The 13,308-nt window shown below is 46.6% G+C and overlaps 1 protein-coding gene across 1 annotated transcript in view; it reads left to right on the top strand.

Annotated features, from left to right (window-relative positions):
* Positions 1-13,308, top strand: part of SH2D4B (SH2 domain containing 4B) — an 82,841-nt gene that overhangs the window by 39,799 nt on the left and 29,734 nt on the right. The gene's annotated exons all lie outside the window — the stretch shown is intronic.

Consider the following 13,308-nt stretch of genomic DNA (forward strand, 5'->3'; position numbering starts at 1 on the left):
GCTGGTTTATAAATAATGTCTGTAGGCTCCGGGGCACATGGGCTCTTGAGTTGTCTGACGCCTGGCTCTGGGGACAGGTGGGCAGTGCCACAGACAATGAGAACTAGATAGAGGAAGTGATTCGAAGATTTTTGGATTGGCTGGTTCGCAAGTGAAAGGCACACTTGTGGGTGAGTCCTTTAGCATCTTTAGGAATTGGCCCATCCTGGGAGGGCGAGTGTCTCTCTTGGCTGAGCAAGGTCCTGGAGGTCAAAACATGGAGAAAATAAAAAGGCATAGTTTATGCAGGTGGACAGTGGGACACTTGTAAAGGTGGGTTTGGGGGTGAGAGAGAGGATGAGGCTGTGGCAGTGGTGTCCCTGAGAGACGACTGGAACCAGGGCCAGGGCCAGGGGAGCCCAGAGGCTGCATGATTTCCACTCGCCGGCCCTCTGGTCCTCAGCCTTTCTCAACCACAGCCCAGATTCACTCAACAGACTTGAAAAAAAAAATTGAAATACAATTCACATAACATAAAATTCATCCTTGTAAAGTGGACAGTTTTCCTTTTATGACTGAGTAAGGCTCTGGTGTAGGCATGGACCACCATTTTGTTTACCCATTCATTAGTTGATGGATCTTTGAGTTGTTTCCACTTTGGGGCTATTATGAATAATGAATAATGTTGATCTGAACATTGTTTTCTTTTTTTTTTTTTGGTGGTTCTTGAGTATGTGTTTTTTACTGAAAAAAACAAATTCCTAAATTAGCAGACAGAAATGTACAAATACATGGGTTAATGACAAAGGACTCTTTTTTTCTTTTTTTCAAAGGACTATTTTTGTGAAAAATGTTTTCTTTTAAGTGTTTTTAAAACTTCATTAGATTTCAGTGCAAAATGTAACCCCAGCACCTTTTAGAACATAAGTGCAATCTCAAAAAAACAGCAGTGGAAGGAAGTTAGCTACATTCTGTGCCATTGACAATGGTTACATCTCCACAAGCAATGTATGAGGGTTCCAAGTTCTTCCCATCCTTGCCGATGCTTGGTATCTTTTGTCTTTTTGATAATAGATGTCCTAACAGGTGTGAGCTGATGTCTCTTTGTGGCTTTGATTTGCATTTCCCTGGTGATTAATAATGTTGAGCACTTTTTCATGTACCTGCTGGTTGTCTGTGGTCCTTTTGGAAAAATGTCTATTCAGGTCCTTTGCCCATTTTTTATAATGGGTTATTTGATTTTGGCTATTGAGTTGTATGGACTCCTATATATTTTGGATATTAACCACTTATCGGTTATGTGGTTCACAAATATTTTCTCCTAGTCAGCAAGTTACCCTTTTGTTTTGTTGATGATTTCCTTTACTGTGCAGAAGGTTTTTAATTTGACATAATCTCACCTGTTGATATTTTTGCTTTGGTGTCAGATCCAAAAAAAAAAAAAAACATCGCCAAGACCAATGTCAAAGAGCTTTTTTCCTATGTTTTCTTCCAGGTATTTTACAGTTTCAGGTCTTATATTTAAGTCTTTAATCCATTTTGAGTTGATTTTTGTGTTTGCTAGGAAGTAAGTGTCCAATTTCATTCTTTCACATATGGATATCCAGTTTTCCCAGTGCCACCATTTTTGATGAGACTGTCTTTCCCCATTGTGTATTCTTGATGCCTTCGTTGAAAATTATTTGACTATGTATGCGTAAGTTTATTTCTGAGCCCTGTATTTTTTTCCATTGGTCTATGTTTCTGTTTTTATGCGAGCACTGTACTGTTTTGGTTACTATAGCTTTGTAATATAATTTGAAATTAGGAGGTGAGATGCTACTAGCTTTGTTCTTCTTGTTCAAGATTGCTTTGGATGTTTAGAATATTTTGTGATTCCCAACAGATTTTAGGATTTTTTTTTTTTATTATCTCTGAAAAATTCCATTGGGAATTTAATAGGGATTGCATTGAATTTGTACATTGCTTTGAGTAGTATGTATATTTTAACAATATCAATTCTTCCAATATATGAACATAGGATATCTTTCCATTTATTTGTGACTTCTTTAACTTCTTTCATCAATGTCTTATAGTCTTTAGTGTTCTGGTCTTTTGTCTCCTTGGTTAAATTTATTGTTAAGTATTTTATCCTTTTTTTTTTTTCTTTCCAAGTTTTTATTTAAACTCCAGTTAGTGGGATGCTTGGGCGGCACAGTTGGTTAAGCATCTAGCTCTTGTTTTTTGCTCAGGTCATGATTTCAGGGTCCTGAAATGCTCAGTGTATACTCTCTTGAGATTTTTTCTCTCCTCTGCCGCTCCCCTTCATGCTGTTTCTCTCTTTCAAATAAATAAATAAAATCTTGAAAAATAAATTCCCATTAGTTAACATTTAGTGTAATACTAGTTTCACTTGTGGAATTTAGTGTTTCATCATTTACATGTAACACCCAATGCTCATCACAAGTGTCCTCCTCAACACCCATCATCAATTTCACCCATCCTGATGCTGTTATGAGTGAGGTTGTTTTACTAATTTCTTTTTTGGATAGTCATTGTTACTGGATAGAAACACAACTGAGGTTTGTGTGTTGATTTTGTATCCTGCAACTTTACCAAATTTGTTTATTAGTTCTAACAATTTTTGGGCGAAATATCTAGGGTTTTCTCTATGTAAGGTCATGGCATCTGCAAACAGGGACAATTTTTACTTCTTCCTTTCTGATTTGGATGCCTTTTACTATTTTTTGCTTGTCTAAGTGTTCTGGTTAAGACTTCCAGTATCATGGGGAGAGAAGTGGTGACAGTGGGCATTCTTGTCTTGCTCCTGATTATAGAACAAAAGTTTTCAACCTTACACTGTCTTGTATGACATTAATTGTGGGCTTGTCATGTATGGTTTTTATTATGAGATTCATTCTTTCTATACCCGATTTGTTGAGAGTGTTTATCATGAAAAGGTGCTGAATTTTGTCAAATGCTTTTTTGCATCTCTTGAGATAATCAGACGATTTTTATGCTTTTTGGGAATGTGGCGTATCATAGTTACAGATTTGCGGGCGCTGAGCCAGCCTGGCAATCCAGGGATTAATCGCACGTGATTGTGGTGTACAGAACCTTTGCAAAGGCCCCGTGGAGGAAATGGCATTTGATTTGGGAAAAGTGGGGAAACCCAGAAGCAGGGCAGGGCCTCTGGCTGAGGAAGCAGCACTGAGCAAAAGCAAGGTCATCATGTGTGTAGGACGCGGTACATGTCCCCATGTGGCTGCAGCCTGAGGTTCACAGTGCACTACGGTGAAAGTGACAGAGGTAAGATGGGAAAGAGCTAAAGAAGAATTCATTCATTTAAATTCGGGATGGAAGAAGACATAGGAGAAAAAAAAAAGGCAGGACAAAGCTTTATCCTGCAAAAACAGTGAGCAGTTAAAAAGTGAAGTCACTTGAGGCTGTTCTCGTGTGGGAGAAGGAGCACTGGACTGGGAGTCCCGCCCTTGCTCTGTCACTGACTTGTGTGACTGTGAGCTAGTTCGTGCCCAGCTGCACGGTTTCTTCATTTGGAAAGTGGAGGTAATCATGTTGAGTTGAGGCTTGTTGGGAGGGTAGAGTAAGGATAGAGTAAGAGTCTTTTTATAGTGACAGGTTGAGGTGGACTGTTAGGGGCAGGGCGGTGTTTCATTAAGGATGCAGACCTGAGATCTTCGGCCCTGGAGCTGTTTAACTGCTAATTAATGCACCCTGTGGCAACGGAAAGTGGAAAGACCTCCAAAGACAGAGGAAAGGTGATAATGCGGGCCCTACAATGCTGGTTCCTTATTTTATGCTTCCTTAAAGAATGATGAGCTAAACTCTGGAGGCTGTCATTCAAAACCAGCAAAGCCATTCTGCACTCAATTAATTTAATATGAAAGATTATAGCGGGCCATTAATCTACTGGGAGCAGCAGTTTTTGATAAAACACCTAAATTAAATTTTCAGAGTTAGAAAAAAAAAAGGGCATTGTTTCCTTTAGTATCACTTGAATTCAGGGTTCGTTATTCAGTTCGAACAGCAGAGCAGGCTCTGGCCTCTGAGAAGCTCTGAAAATCTCAGGCAAAAATTCATTTAATTATTTCTCGACTGCAAACTTGTAGGAGTGTGGAGTTAGGTGCTGTCTAGTTGCCCAGAGATTTGGAGAAGAGCCAGCATGACTTGATAAATGATACTATTTCCAAATATTGGAACTTGTTCTCGTGAACCCTTCCCCTCCCTCCTTGACTGTGTCACTCTGGTGTGGCTCCTACCCCACCATCGTACTCTGCTTGTCTCACCCTTTGCTGTGTGCTCGGAGCCCAGGGGAGAAAAATGTGTGCTCGGGCCCAGGATGGAGTCCAGCTGTGTTGGTTCTGTTCTCTTTGTTCATAGAAAAGAGAGTGCTCTGGAGTCTGGGTTTAACCTGGGTGATTCTACAATGCTGTGCGCTGGAGACAGGCAGACCCAGAAAGGGGGATGCCGTGTGGTGGGGAGAGGGGGTGGGGCAGAGCCGAATGGGGGGCCGGAGGGAAAGATGACACCAAGCAGGGTCTGTTCGGTGCACGGATGGCCTGGGAAATGGAGCAGCATCTCTTTGGACAGAACCAGTACTGGCCATTCCTCCAGCTCCTAGTGTCACGTAGGGTTGGTTTTACAACTGAAAATAATGCCAGCCGGAGTCCCCATGTGCTCCATTTGTAACCTGCTTGGGCTTCTCTCTCTCCTCTTGAATTGCTCAAGAATCTCTGGGGGTTTTCTGTTGTTCCAAAGCAGAGTCCAGGGAGCACTCTGGTCTTAAGGAACCTCTGATGTTGCGCCTGCTGGCCACAGGGGGTCACTGTTGGCAGTCATCAGGAATTGCTAGAGGGACTTGTGTGACGGTGACCTCAGAGGCCTTGGAGTCAGGGAGCAGAGAACATTCCTTCCCTTGGCCTACATTTAGCTGTGGGTGAGCCTCACTTTCTTTCCTTGAGGCTCATCTCCCAGGGTCCATCGTCTTGGTGCCAAACCCACCCGTGGGTTGGGTCCCTAGGGGTCTGTGTGCATACCTTTCAGTATCTGGATGGCCTGTTGTCCTCCCCTTGGGGTCAGGAAGCTTCCCCGTTTCACAAAATTTTCATTTTCCCCATTTGCCTGACCAGCGCTCCGGACACTACCCAGCCCCTCCCCCTATGCCGGTTCCTCACCTGCACTCCTTTCTGTCTTAAGTGGCACGGACCCTTTCTAAATATATGATATTTAATGAACTTGTACTATGTGCCAGAGCTGTCCAGGACCCTTCCATGTAATATTTCATTTACCTCATTTACAGAGCAACCCTGTGAAGTCCCCATTTTACAGATGCAGAGATAAAATATAGATAGGGTAATTGGAGTTGTCCAGTGTCACATGGAGTGGAAAATGGAGAAGTTAAACGCAACTGCCCACAGAAACAATTTAAATCTTTATGGGGGCTTTTTCACTTTATATATTCACATATATATTTGTATATATATATATTTGTGTATATATATATTATATATTACATAAGTATATACATGTAATAATATATAATAATGTATATTATAGATTTATATATAAATAATATATATAACATATAGAAATAAATATATATTTGTATGATACATATGATACACTAATTTTCAGAAACATTATATTATTCATCCAAGGCAGGACTCCACATTGATACTGCTTTGAATCATTAGGTTTCTCTGTGGATGTAACTGGATTATTGGAATTCTATAAAGCAATGTGTCTTTTTTACCCAGGCAGAGGGAGAAAGGACCCAAGGAACCATGCGCAAATTCTCTAGAGAGGGGTCTCATGACGAGCAGCAGCTAATGATCTTCTAGAACCCCATGTCCTCCTGGGATCCCACAGTCACCTCCACCTCAAGACTTCCGAACCTCAACCCTCCCTTCCCCCAACAGGCTTTATCACCTGGCTGCCAAGGGCAGAAACTTGGCTGTCATTCTGATCTCTCCTTTTTGCTCACAATCAATCCCCAAACTTACCAAGAGGTAAGAATTCTACTTATTTCCCGTTCTTTGAATTTACCCCCTTCCACCCCATTGCCCTGGTACCATCTGAACGTTGACCCCGTGGCTCTTCACCTCCATCTCTGTTTTCTAAGCCTACGTTCTTGTTGCTGTCGAAATTCTTTCCCAGCACTGCAACCAAGCCAACCTTCGAGAAGTGGAAAGAGCCTCCTGCTCTCCTGCTGAAAACATGTCAGGGGCTTTCGATCACCCTTTGGTAAAGCATCAGAATTAATTAGCCAGTATTTACTGGTTTCCTAAATGGGCTTCCCTGTTTCTGCATCCTCACCTCTTGTGGGGTCTATAAGGGAGCTGCCCTGCAGCCATGCCCACTCACCCCAGGAGGGGTGCCTGAGCTCCCTCTTGCCCCTGGGCCTCTGCCCCTCAGCCTGCTCTGCCCAGAAGACCCTTTCTTTGGCCTCTATTGGTTGAATCTCATGTGTCCACCAGGCATAAGTTTAGATGTCCTTCTCCAACACAGCTCCACAGTTTGCTGGTGTGGTTCCCTTGCTAGACGGTAAGCTCTCTGAGAGCACGGACTGTGTCTTGTTCATTGCTGTACCCATATCTCCCAGTATCAGCTTGGCAGCCAGCTGTTATGCTGACCTTGTGAAAATTAGAAGAAGATGCTGTGCTATATCATCTGCCAGAAATTGTCCCATGTGTCCAAATCTATGATGATCACGCAGAGACTGCGCCCCCTGGAGGTGTTCAATGAGCAGCTTTGGTCCTGCACAGCACAGAGTGGGCATAGAGTGGGTCCTAAGGATGCAGGTGCTGAATAGATGTGTACGCCCTGCCCGACTGTGTTAGAGTGTTAACAACCCTGCCTCTTACCGTGACTGGCCTGGCACGATGTCTGCAGCTCTGTAACTGCTTACAGACTCTGCCAGGAGGAAAACCAACTTCTGTTTTTGCTCTTCGGTGTTAGAGAACTGAGCAGTGTTATCTTGAGCACAGATAAGGACATGATTTCAGACCAGTCTGGCAGTTTTGGCAGCCATTGGATAGGGGATGGTACTGTCTCCATGGAGGGAAAACTAAGACCCAGAGAGATGAAAAGTTGTCCCGGTCTAGACAGTTAGGAGTAAAGCCAAGCAAATGCCAGCTCTCTCTACTCTCCTGAGCCTGCTGCAGCTGAAGTTTCCAGGTCTGATAGGGGAGAGTTTGGATTCCAAAGCCTGTGGGACTCCTGGTTTCTTCCTGAGCAGGGTTCCAGGCTGGGCCATCCTGGAGGGTGGTGTCTCAGTTCTGGGGAGGTGGCCCCAGACCAGGCAGGTGTGGGTGCCTCCCTGAGAGAGGGGGTCAGAGCTGGAAGGGACCTTCCCCTTATCTGCATGGGAGAGAACTGAGGGCCAAGGCAGGGACATAGCTGGGTACACATCTTGTGATGGAGACACTTAGCTATGCTCTGGCTGCTTCTTCTTCTTTATTTATTTGAGAGAGAGAGTGAGCATGAATAGGAGAAGGGACAGAGGGAGGAAATATCAAGCAGACTCCCCATTGAGTGCAGAGCTCCACGTGGGGCTTAACATTGGGCTTGACCCGGGGCTCGATGCCACGATTCTGAGATCATGACCTGAGCTGAAATCAAGAGTCGGACACCCAAGTAACTGGGCCACCCAGGTGTCCCTCTGCTCTGGCTTCTTAATTCTCAGCTCAGTGCTCACCAACCAGAATGTTATAGAATGTCCATTTAAAAAAAACTGTGGTAAGACATACAACTTAAAATTTACCACTTTATGCATTTTTAAGTGTACAGTTCAGTGAATTCAGTACTTTCATATTGTTGGAATGCCATCAACCCCCAGCGTTCCCTTCTCCTCCCCCTCCCCGTTTCCAGAACTTTTTCATCTTTCCGAACTGGAACTCTGCCTCCATTGAACAGTAAGTCCCCGATCCACCCTGCTCCCAGCTACTTGGAACCACCCTTCTGCTTTTTTTTTTCTGCTTAACTATCATTAAGTACAGTACATGGGGTAGCAGTGAACTCCTAGGGTGTCCTTTTGTGTCTGGCTTATTCACTTCACAGACTGTCTTAAAGATTCATCTAGGTTGGAGCAGGGATCAGAATCCCTTCTTCTTGTTTTTTTTTTTTTTTAAAGAATTTATTTACATAATTGAGAAAGAGAGCATGAGCAAGAGCACAAGCAGGGGGAGCAGTGGAGGGAGAGGGAGAAGCAGACTCCCTGCTGAGCAGGGAGCTGGAGGAGGGACTCCATCCCAAGACCCCGAAATCATGACTTGAGCTGAAGGCAGATGTTCAATGACTGAGACACCCAGGCGGCCCAGACTCTCCTTCCTGTTTAGGGCTGGGTAATTTTCCACTGTATGTGTATATCAGACTTTGTTTACCTCTTTGTCCTTTGATGAATATTTGGGTTGTTTCCACCTTTTGGTTACTGTGAATCATGCTTCTGTGAATATCGCTGTACAAAAATGTGTCCGAAGCTCTTCTTTCAATTCTTCTGGGTGTATCTCCAGAAGAGGAGTTCCTGGCTCGCATGGTGATCACATGTTTAATTTTTCTGGAACTGCCATCCTGTTTTCCACAGCAGCTGCCCCACGCTCCATGCCCACCAATAATGCACCAGGATTCCACGTTTTCTGTACCCTTGCCGACACTTGTTTTCTGTTTTTCCTCATTAAACAAGTTAAAAAAAATAGCTACTCTCATGAAGTGGTGTCTTACTGTGCTTGGTCCAGTGTTGGATCTCTCAAGTCAGCCTTGCTTCTGAAGTCTTCAGGGTTTTCCCACAGTCCCAGTTGTCTTTATGGTGTTACTGGGAGATGAGCCTCAGTCTCCCGCAGGAAGGAGGGAGGCAGCTCTGGATCCTACCTCAGGAGTGGGGTTGGCCGTACTCTCCCTTTGTCCTGTGCTCCGTGTGGGCCCTTCTGGTGCCTGCTGGACAGGCCCACGGGGCATCATCTTGGGCCAGAGTGCAGTTGGGGGAGGAAGCAGGTGACCCGGGGTCGGTCCTCACCTCCACAGCAGGTCCACTGGGCCATGCGGAGAATCTCACACTTGCTGGCTCAGGACAAAAAGATGCTCGTGGCTCTTCCTATGAGTACGGGTTATTTTCACTGCGTTAGCAGGAAGAAACTCCATGAGTTTCGGCTGCGGGTTTTTGTGGCAGATTCATGGGATACGGTCTGAATCCGTTCCTGATTCCGAGTAGGAACTAAAGCAACCTTTGAAGATTTTAAAGTGCAATTTAAGGTAAGCTGCTTGACTCCAAGCAAGTTCCCTGTGATTGATCAACAAGGGTGTCTCTTCCTAAACTGGCCATGAACTCTGGTTTGGACCTAGTAATACCAGGGCTAATGAAAAGAAACATTTTAACTAACCCTTAACCATGGTGCTTAATATGTCCCTGACATGGTTTTAAGTGGTTTACCTTATTAGCTCCCTCCATCGTCATGACAGCTTTATGAGGTAGGGACTGCGGTTAGCTCCATTTTACCTAGGAGGGAACGAAGGCCAGGCTGATGGAATAACTTGTCCACAGCGGGAACGTGGAGCTGGGATGTGAACCGAGGCAGCCCGGCTCCAGACTCGGGCTTTGGGACATCTGAAGAAAGGATCCACGTCAGGGGCCCGATCTAATAAGACACTGCCTTTCCAGAACACTTCACGGTTTATGGTGTTTTTCTGCTTCATTTACTCACCATGACAACTCTGTGAGGGAGACATTCGTGTCCTTCTCATTTTGCCAGAGAAAGAAATTGAGGCCTAGAGGTGTCCGGGGACTTCCCTAGGATGGCGTGTGGCAGGTACATGCCAAAAAGGGACCTGGCCTGCTCCGTTGGTGGGAATAAGTCGGTGCAGCCACTGTGGAAAACAGTAGGAAGCTTCCTCAAAAAATTAAAAAATAGAACCCCCCCCCCCCCATGATCCAGCAAACCCACTTCTGAGTAGCTAGTGGAAGGAAATGAAAGGCCATTGGAGAGATAGCTGCCCTCCTGCGGGCACGGCGGCGTCATTCACAGCAACCAGGATACGGAAACAACCTCAGGGCCTGTCATTGGATAAGTGATAAAGAACGTGTGTGTGCGCGCGCGCGCCCGTGTGTGTGCACACACACACAGGCACACAATGAAATATTATTAAACCATGAGAAAGGAAGAAATCTTGCCATCTGCAACAGCGTGAATGGACCTTGTGGACATTAGGCTAAGTGAGATTAGTCAGACAGGGAAGGACAAATACTACTGGACAGCACTTGTATGTTGAACCTCAAAAAGCCAGACTCACGGAAGCTGACTAGAATGGTGGTTACCAGAGGCTGGTTGGGAGGGTGGCGTGGAACGGGGAGGTGTTGGTCCAAGGGCACAAACTTGTAGCTGGAAGATGAGTAGGTTCTGGAGAGAGTAAGCCCGTTGCGATTATGGTCAACAGTAGTCAAGAATGTTGTATTATATACTTCAAGATTGCTACGAAGCTAGATCTTAAATGTTCTTACCACGAGAAAGAATTATAGAGGGTGATGGAGGTGTTAGCTAAGGCTGTGGGGGCAGGCCTCACAATATATGAATTTGCCAAGTCAACATGCTGTATACCTTAAGCTTACAGAATGTTAGAGGTCAACTCAATCTCAAAAACAAAACAGAAAAACGCCATGGGAGGAAACAGCCCAGGAAAGCTGTCTTGGAGCCGCCCTTGACTCTGTGTGCCTCTGTGTGGGTCCCTTTTCTATAATCAGGGCTGGTCAGCAGCTTGGTTTCGCCAAGGCCAAGGCTTGCTTCCTGCTTCTCCGCTTCGGCCGCTCTCTCAGCCCTTAGAGCCGTCAGCGCCAGGCCCTTCTGGCTGCCCTGCCTGCCCATTCCGCACAGCTGCTCTGAGTGGCTGAGCACAGCTGCACAGGAAGGGTCTGTAGAGTGTGGGGAGCATGGTAGAGCCAGAGCACAGAGTGGAGAGGTGATCAGAAGCCGCTGAGTTGGGGAGGAAGGAGGCAGGCAGGACACCTCTTAAGGACTGGAGGAGAGGTATTTGTCCTTTATCCTGTGTGCACCGGGGCCCCCGAAGGGCCTTGAGGAAGAGGATGGCTGGATTGGAGTGGGCCTTTAGGAGCTGGGTTTCGTCTCCGCGTGTCTGATGGCCCAGGGCCTCACCTGGCTGAGTTCCAACAGCTTGTCTTCCTAGTTGGCCTGTGGCTTCCTTCTGCAGCCTGTCACTGAGTGTCACTGTCTCTCGGGGGCTATAAGCTCTCAAAGGTCACTGGCTTTTGTAGGGCACTGGCTCCTGTGTTTAATTTGCTGGCTTGTGTCTGCAGAGCTCAGGCCCAGGCGTCCTGGCCTTCTTTGACCCTCCCCTGGCAATGTGAGGCAGGCATCATGGTGTTCGTAGTGGCTGGAATGTACAGACGAACCAGCTGGGCACCAAACATAGATTTCTTTTTTTTTTTTTTTTAAAGATTTTATTTATTTATTTGACAGAGAGAGATGACAAGCAGGCAGAGAGGCAGGCACAGAGAGAGGAGGAAGCAGGCTCCCTGCCGAGCAGAGAGCCCGATGCGGGGCTCGATCACAGGACTCTGAGATCATGACCTGAGCCGAAGGCAGTGGCTTAACCCACTGAGCCACCCAGGCACCCCCCAAACATAGATTTCTCCCTGGATGGCTTCTTTTCTCTGGAAAACTCTTACTGACCTTTCCAGATGCTTCCTCTCTTTGGGTGGCTGTTGGCTCCCTCACAGAATATGAGAGCCGCTGCCCCTAAACCCTGACAATACTTTATCTACCCTAGATTTCATTGTGTTAAGAGAGATTTGTCTTGTTTTCCCAGGCAGGCTCTGAGCACCACGAGGGAAGGGTCTGGTCTTGGTTACGTCTGCCCCCAGCTGAGTTCAGTACTTCACGGGGCACAGCCCTCCAAGACTAGGGATTGCCTTTTGACTGACTCCTGTGTATGTCGGCACTGGGTTATAGCAACGAACCTGCCCTGGGGGGGCTCACCTTGACCCTTGCATATGACCTTCATTTCCATGAATCTTTCCGAGGGACAGACTTCAAGCTAGCTGCCTTCTTCAGAGCTGGGGATATGTTCCATTATGTTTCAAGAAAAGGCCTTTGACAGCTTGAGAGGCAGAAGAGGCAGAAGTGCTCTTTTTCAGAACAAGGGCTATTTGCCTTGTATCCTCCAAACACAGTTCTCTGATGCTGGTTGGTTGTAGGTGTTTGTTACACGGGTAGAATGGAGTTGTTGGAACACGAATGGACTCCGGCTAAGAGCTGACTCCAGAAGGAAGGGGGGGACCTGCCTGGGCCCACGCGGTCACCAGTCATGCACAGTTAGCACACGTCCAGCTCCCAGAGTTCTCTACAAAAAGAATTAGATATCAGAGGCAGATAGGAGCCGGATGAGATGCAATCAGACTACAAAAGAATTGGTTTTAATGCTAGCCCTCGCCTCCAACAGGTTGTGTTCCTTCTTTTGGCATTTCCCCTGTTTGAGTTTCAGAAGCAGCACACAGATGGCTTTCCAAGGCCACTTGGCTGAGACCAGGCCCTGCCTTGGGAAACACAGAACACTGCAACGTTGGAGAGAGGGGCATCTGGAGTTCGTGGTCTGCAAATGACCAAGCTACCAGAGGAGCCTCTCTCTCCAGCACGGTCACCCAACAGCGGTCAAGGTCACCGCAAACCCGAGAAAGGGCACCAGAACCAGGGCACCAGGGTTTCCAACACCTCAGCTTGTGAGAGCAGGAAGGGGGGCTCCTGGCTTGGCTTGGCCACTGACCCAGCTGGGCAGGTTACTGTCCTTCCTCGGGCCTCAGATTCAACGTAAGCAACATGAGGAGGCAGGACTGGAGGGTCTTAATGCTTTTTGTAGGAAGGAGAAGGGGCTCTGGTGTTAGGCGCACCAGGTTTTCAAAGGAAGGGAGCATGAGAGGTAGGGTGCAGGTGGGGGGGAGGGGCTGCCGGGGTTTTAGAACCAACCGGGGTTCCAACCCTGGCCCTGCCCCTTGTTAGCTGTTTATTTGGGGGCAAGTTATGTCACCTTCTGGATGCTGGGTTTCTGATGTAGAAATAGTGATGGGCCCTCCACCCTGGGTGGTGGGGGGAATCACCTGTAATGAGATATTGCAGGGAAAGCATGGAATAAAGGGCTTAGCGTGGAGAAAGCCGACAGTCAATGTGGGGGATGGCAGTAGTATTTGGAGATGCTGACCACCTTGACAGGTGTCCTTGAGGCTGGCCGGTGGCCACGTGGTCTGAGCAGCTGCTCTAAGCAGGGCGCCCCCAGAAAGAAACCCATATAGAGCTGTATATTTCCATCCAAAGATTTCTCGCTCATTCTGGA

The sequence above is a fragment of the Mustela putorius genome, unplaced genomic scaffold (assembly GCF_011764305.1).
Source record: "Mustela putorius furo isolate JIRA1106 unplaced genomic scaffold, ASM1176430v1.1 tig00000698_pilon_pilon_pilon, whole genome shotgun sequence".
NCBI classification, from domain to species: Eukaryota; Metazoa; Chordata; class Mammalia; order Carnivora; family Mustelidae; genus Mustela; species Mustela putorius.